Here is a 6,521-nt window from a genome sequence, read left to right as displayed (position 1 = left end):
GGTAAGAATATCAGTGGGGCGCCCAAAAAGAAGAAGATTTGCTAAGGTCTGAGGCTCAAATACGTCATTTAAAGATTGAAAACGATAAATTGAGCACCAAAATGGAAACCTTGCATGAAGATTTTCATAAGGTCAGTCAAACATTTCAAAATGCTGACATAGGAAATACCCCAGAAGAGTGGATAACAGGGGTCACCAAACTGAAAAAGAACTGTAACATACATGAAGGTCGAGCCAAGAAGTTTTCTCATGATTTACGAGTTGTAGAAGAAAGACGTAATACATCTGTCAGTGAATTGAAAATATGCCAAGTCGAAAATCAAAGGTTGAATAGTGCTATGACTAATATGGAAGTAACATATCAGATCCATCAGCGTGAGATTGATACTGAATTAAAAGCCACTATCGACAAGAATAAGACATTGAAGAAATGTTTAGATGATTATGGAGATCTTGTACGAGAACTTATTGAGCACAAAGATTCTCTCACAAGAAAAAATGAACAATATTGTTTACAACTTCGAGAGTTGACACAGAGGATGAAGGAGAAAGACAATGTCGTGAAGGAAGTTGTTGTTCAAACAAGTAATGTGGCTCATAGGCTGGTGAACTTAGCTGGCTTCACGAGAGACTTAAAGTAGATTGATAACTCCACACCTGAGCATGAATGGAAGTTAATTTGGCTTTTAAGGGAAATAGAGAAATTATGACTGAAAATTGTCCCCTATATGTAAAGTTTTGTTTGATGCACGTAAACTTTTGTGTTCAATGAAATCTGTTCTAAGATGATCACTCTTGAGTAACACCTTTTCATACATGCATTTGCATTTTGCTTCTTTGCATTTTCATTTTGTATTCATACTTTTATGTTTGCTTTTGTATTGTACAATTTTCATTCTTATTATGCATTTTCACATTTACGTTACATTTGTTATTTTAAATATTGTTATATACATTAATTATAAAAACATGTAAATAATTAATGAAAGGTTTTGTAACAGTAAAATCAAGATCATCCATTCATTTTACTGTACCATCATCATAAAAACAATGGAGTAATCTTATGAAGGACTACAAGATCAGTGGCTAGAACAATTGACAGGGTTACCTAAGGATACAAGGAAAGAAGCATCAGATTCAATACCAGATGGATCAAATCAAATTAGTCAGAGGATGGCATCTGATAAAGAAGAGATAACTGATAAAGAGCGACCATGCTATTAGATTGAAGAGTCGAGAATGATAACATACCCTGGGACATCCCAATCAAACCCAAAGAATAGCCTCATTAATTATTCACAATATGAGGAGAGATTCAAGAGAATGGTTGAAGCAATCAAATATGAAAGGTGTTAATGCCTCCCACAAAGAATTAGAGGCAAGGGAGTTGTTGGCCACTGTTAAAAGAAATAGAGACGCTTGTTGACAAGGGGGTCTTGACACAAGAGATGTCAAGAAATGGGGAGCAAATAAGGATGAAAATCCTAGGCCGATTACACACCCAACATTAGAGGAGTAATGATGCATAAACAAGTGGAAGTGTTATCTACCACTGTAGTACCTTTTTATTTTCAGCATCTTTTTTGAACTTGTTTTGGTTCCTTTCTCCACCTTTTGTGCAATAAATAAATTTGTGTTGTTTGTAAGGTTATGAGCATTGAATCAATTTTGCAATCTTGCAGTTCTTTTAATATCAACTGGATTAAAAAACTCTGCATTATTAGAGTTATAATCTTTGACAAAATATCAAGATTGAAAACCAGAAAAACAGTGACCCTTGACCTTACTTCAGAAGAAATACACCCAAACACTATCCTATTACGAATATGAGATAGCCTTCTCCTATTGAAAGAAATTACAAAAAGGCTTGGTATTTATATAGGAGCGTATAACATAGGGCATCGTTGGTGTATTACATTACAAAACCGACTAGAATATTTTCTATTAATGACATTCGATGATGAACATAATTTTTACAAATAGGTAAATCTAGTTTAAGTCAGTTGCTTGGGAATTGAACTCTAACAAAGAGATTTTCTGAATTCCACCAAAACACCTAGACTATAACAGGTTCTTCTTAACAAGCTTAAGAAATTGGATTTGGATACCCATGTTATATTATTATATACAATAAAGCTTGATTTGTCCCACTAAAGCAAATGGTTAATCGCCCAAGCTTTATGGATAATATTCAGCTAACCTATTATACTATTATATGCAATAAAAATGTCCCTCTAGAGCAATTGGTTAATCGCCCCGGTTTTATGGATAAGTTTCAATTAGCCTGATAAAGGTGATTATATTATTATATACAATAAAGCTGAATTCAGCAAGCCAAAATGGAAAATGTGTTAACAAATAGACTAAGGGAGTTGCGAAACACATGTTATAGTCAACTTCACACAAGCTCTCAGAAATTTCATTTTTAGATCGATATTTTCGCACTACTTTGATTAGATGAGTCTAAATGAAAGATTCCAGAGAATTGAAATGGAAGGACTCTAGAAGGTCTAGTAATTGGCAATCCTAGTTGCGTCATTTTGTACACATCCGATTAAAAGATCAAGTCCTTAAAGTGAGGTATGTGACAAAGTTCACAAAGAGAGAGAGGAGTGACATCTTAAATAGATGTAACCATAGAAAATAAGAAGGCCATCTTGAAACCAACTCAAGTTTTGATACTTGTCAAAGAGCTATAATTCTTAAATTTTAAAGAGTTGTTAATTCTTTTGATATTCTTTGAATTCATGCTTATGATTTGATTCTATTGTGAACCTGTGATAGGCAACATTTTACAAAATTCTTTCATTCTTCGATAAAGAAAGGAGGAAAAACATTTTTAAACATGACAGTCTCAAATGAGAAAGGTCCTTGAAGCAAGTTGCTGCTTATTCTTCTTCTAATGTAGAAAAAGAAAGTGATGCAAAAAAGATGAAACATTTCACATTCTTAAAAGAAAGTAGTCCAATAAGCCAGAAAGTCCAGAGAATTGAACTTTTGAATGTTCTTCTGTGACATCATTAGCAATCCATCAAGAAAGATTATCACTTATCTCATGTTGAGGGCAATAAGCATCACCAAACAAATTATTTTCCCCAGCCATCAATTTATCCTTCAATCACAGAGCTATAAGTCCCATTAAGGTGTATTATGGAATGCCAAGTCAACAACTACACTCTGGTTATACCGTGATGCTGGCTCAAGTCTTGATACATCATTGTTATTTCTTTTATGCCGATCATTTCTTTGTCAGGATTATATCCATTATGTCCTTCAGAAGATTTCTGAACTTGAATTGAGAACATATGGCACAGAATAAGACATTGGAACAGATTCTACACTTGTAGGCCTTACAGGATTCCAAAAAAGACCAGTTTTACTATCAACTAAACTTTTACATGGTTCGAGAAGAGTGGGATATGTAGTGTATCTTAAGCAGCAGTCACTGTAGCAGTCATTGTAAGAAAATGCACCAACAAAAATCTTCTAGTTCATCCTGATGATGTTTATTTCTTACGGAAAGGTTGTTACATTGGATGCCACCGACAACAAGGTCGAATTCGACAAGTTTACTCATCAATTGTTCTAACGATCACTATTCAGTTCTTGTGCATCTATTTCAAAGGTATGCCAAGACAAATAGAGGTAACCTTTGCATTACTGATTCCAGAAAAAAGAGACAGGACATTGATACTACCGGGGAAATGTCTCTAGCAGATCCTCATCTGTGTATGGTTTTTAGGGAAACCTAGAAGCATTTCCACTCATCAGGTTCAAGTGGAGCAACTTTATTCCTTCCAACCCATACCAGATTCCATTTTCGGCACTCACAAGAACATACTTCTGGACACTCGAAGGTAGCTCATCGTCATAAGCTTCAAGAGCCTTACGGATCCTTTCTGTCAATTTGGCACTTCCTGTACATGTTTGTAAACAGTTCAACTTTGTTCTTATATCCCAAGAAGGCCACCATTTTGTCAATGGAAAAGCTTCATGTATGGTGCATGGAAGCGAAATAAGAGGAAATCTGTTCTCAATTGGCAAATTATGATTATAGCCCCTTTTCCGTGCAGCAGCTCAAAAATACTTTGAATCTAAAAATTCTAGCTCTACATCATATAGTACCGTGACATTTCGGTCCAAACACCAACTGGAGCAAGTGTCACGTTCTCGTAGTAGAAATAAGGAGACTCAATAGCATCTTCTAGAAGTGTTTTTTTAATTATCAAATCCGGTTGGTAAAGAACCCCAAAACTAATCATTAGATTTGGGAGATGAATGCATGATCATCTTCATTAAAAAGCTTCTTTTCAAGCTTCATCTGCTTCTTCCTTTTCCAAAAATCATAGCTCGAGTTTCGCCTTTTCTTGTAATTGGGGGTTATTACATAATAGCTTCCTATCTTCTACCAGAAGAAGTGCATCACAGCCTTAGCCATTTGAGCAGCACATATAAAATCTATCAACTCTGCAATTGATGAATCCGGACCACATCTCCATGGCTATTGAAGCCTCAGCCTCTGAGTACCCCATTTTTATAAGTAACAGTTTATTCTCCTCATCAGAATTAGAATTCATGATTTCCTCGGTATCAGAAGAACTATCAATATCTGTGAAATCATCCTGAAAGATTGCTTCATAATCAGATGAGTAGTTTATCAAAATCAACATGTTGTATGGGTGAAGATTTTCAAGAGACTGTACCACTGTATATGTATCATGCTATTAAATCAGATTACTATTCACATAATTGGTTTCTCCCACAAAAAGTATATTCAAAAATAGTCTTCACTGAAAACAAGGTTCACTGTGTCAGCATGAAATAAATTACTAAGCGATTTATACCACTCTGTCCGATTAGATCCCTCCATATCCAAAAAATGTGCACCTCATTCGAAGAGGCACATATCTCAGACGTTTCTGTCAGAATGATTGATTACTTCTTAAGTTTTGTGACAACATGAAGAGAATTCCTCCAGTTACTTGACAACATTGCTGTTTTGTACACCAGAATGAGAGTATTCAATATAATATATTGGGGCACGAATAAAACCCAAATACCTACAACAGTGCATTGTCAAAATTAGACCTCGTTCGATCATGATATTCCAATCAAACCGACATTGAGAGTGAATCAGAAGCAAAATATTGGGGCATCTCGAAGCCCATTTCAGACAGAAATATTTCATGTGGGGCATTATGAGGGCCTATATTGGTATGAATATTTGGGCTTTTGAAGGCTCATCTCAACAAGAAGTAATGTGAATGAATTTTTAAACATCTGTATCAGCAAATGTTGGGACATTCAAAGGCCACTTCAGACATATCTATGTGGGGGCATTTGAAGGCTCAGATCAACAAGAAGCAAATTTTGGGGCATGCTGAAAGCCATTCAATCAAAATCAGGAATGTTGATGTATTTTGATACGTCATATCAGCAATACTGGGGCATGCTGAAGGCCCACATCATCATGTGTTAAATCATTGATTGCAAATACTTCCAATGAGGCAGAAAGATATGAAGAATGAAAATGGTGAAACAATGACAGTCGAGCTGACTATACATATTTGCTTCGTTGTCAGGCAGTTGTATTAGGGTCTTGTTGTTGTACAAATTTTATTCAACAAGAATGGTTTCAAATACTCAATCTTCTTAACCATGTGTCACATAACAGCATGTTCTTTATTAAGCTACATCCAGTTGCATGAATAAAGATGGTCCCCAAGCAGACCATTCGATCTAGGGTTCAGTCCTCAAGATCAGCTTTTAATTTGGTCTTTGTGTATCAGTGATGATTAGAAATATTTTTTGAGGTTTTGGAAGTTAGTTTCAATCATACTGATGGGGCTACAAAGTGTTTTTCACAATAGTTTTTGCTTACTTGATGACATTGAAGAAGAGGCTCATCTTACGTATATTACCCTTATTCTCGTTGTTACTGGGGTTATCATTGCCAGTCAAGATGAAATTTTTCATCTATTTGGTTTTATCTTGTGCGTTTCATCTACAGTAGCAAGAATTCCATGGACATCATTCTGTACATATCATATAGCTGATGTGTTTATACTTCCTACAACACTCATTACGGAAGAAACATGACGGTATCACACTAGCTCAAAATGATATCAAGATCAGTTGGTATCTCTTATTCACTCGGCACTAGCATATTTTGTGAATTTGACCAACTTTTTTGTCTACCAGAATTTCATTTGTATTCCCATTAAGTTTTGGTCTCAAGTGGTCTTGTGACATCATACAAAAAGTTCTGAACACTATGAAGAGTTTCCCTGACCAGAAATTTGTGCAGAAGCCACAGGAAAGGATGAATATGTTGTCAAATATTTTACGAACCAGTTATTATGGTTCTGAAACCACTGTTGCATCATATGGTATTTCCATTTATGGATCCAAGATGAAGTCTATTTTCTTCAACCACAAGGTTAGAAATGAGATATGATGAAGATTTCTTTCCACAGAAGGGAAGCATAATTTTTTAACAACAAGAAATAGTGGAGCCAACT

Source organism: Hibiscus syriacus, unplaced genomic scaffold (assembly GCF_006381635.1).
Source record: "Hibiscus syriacus cultivar Baekdansim isolate YM2019G1 unplaced genomic scaffold, ASM638163v2 tig00000764_pilon, whole genome shotgun sequence".
Classification (NCBI taxonomy): domain Eukaryota; kingdom Viridiplantae; phylum Streptophyta; class Magnoliopsida; order Malvales; family Malvaceae; genus Hibiscus; species Hibiscus syriacus.
This window is presented reverse-complemented; position numbering follows the sequence as displayed.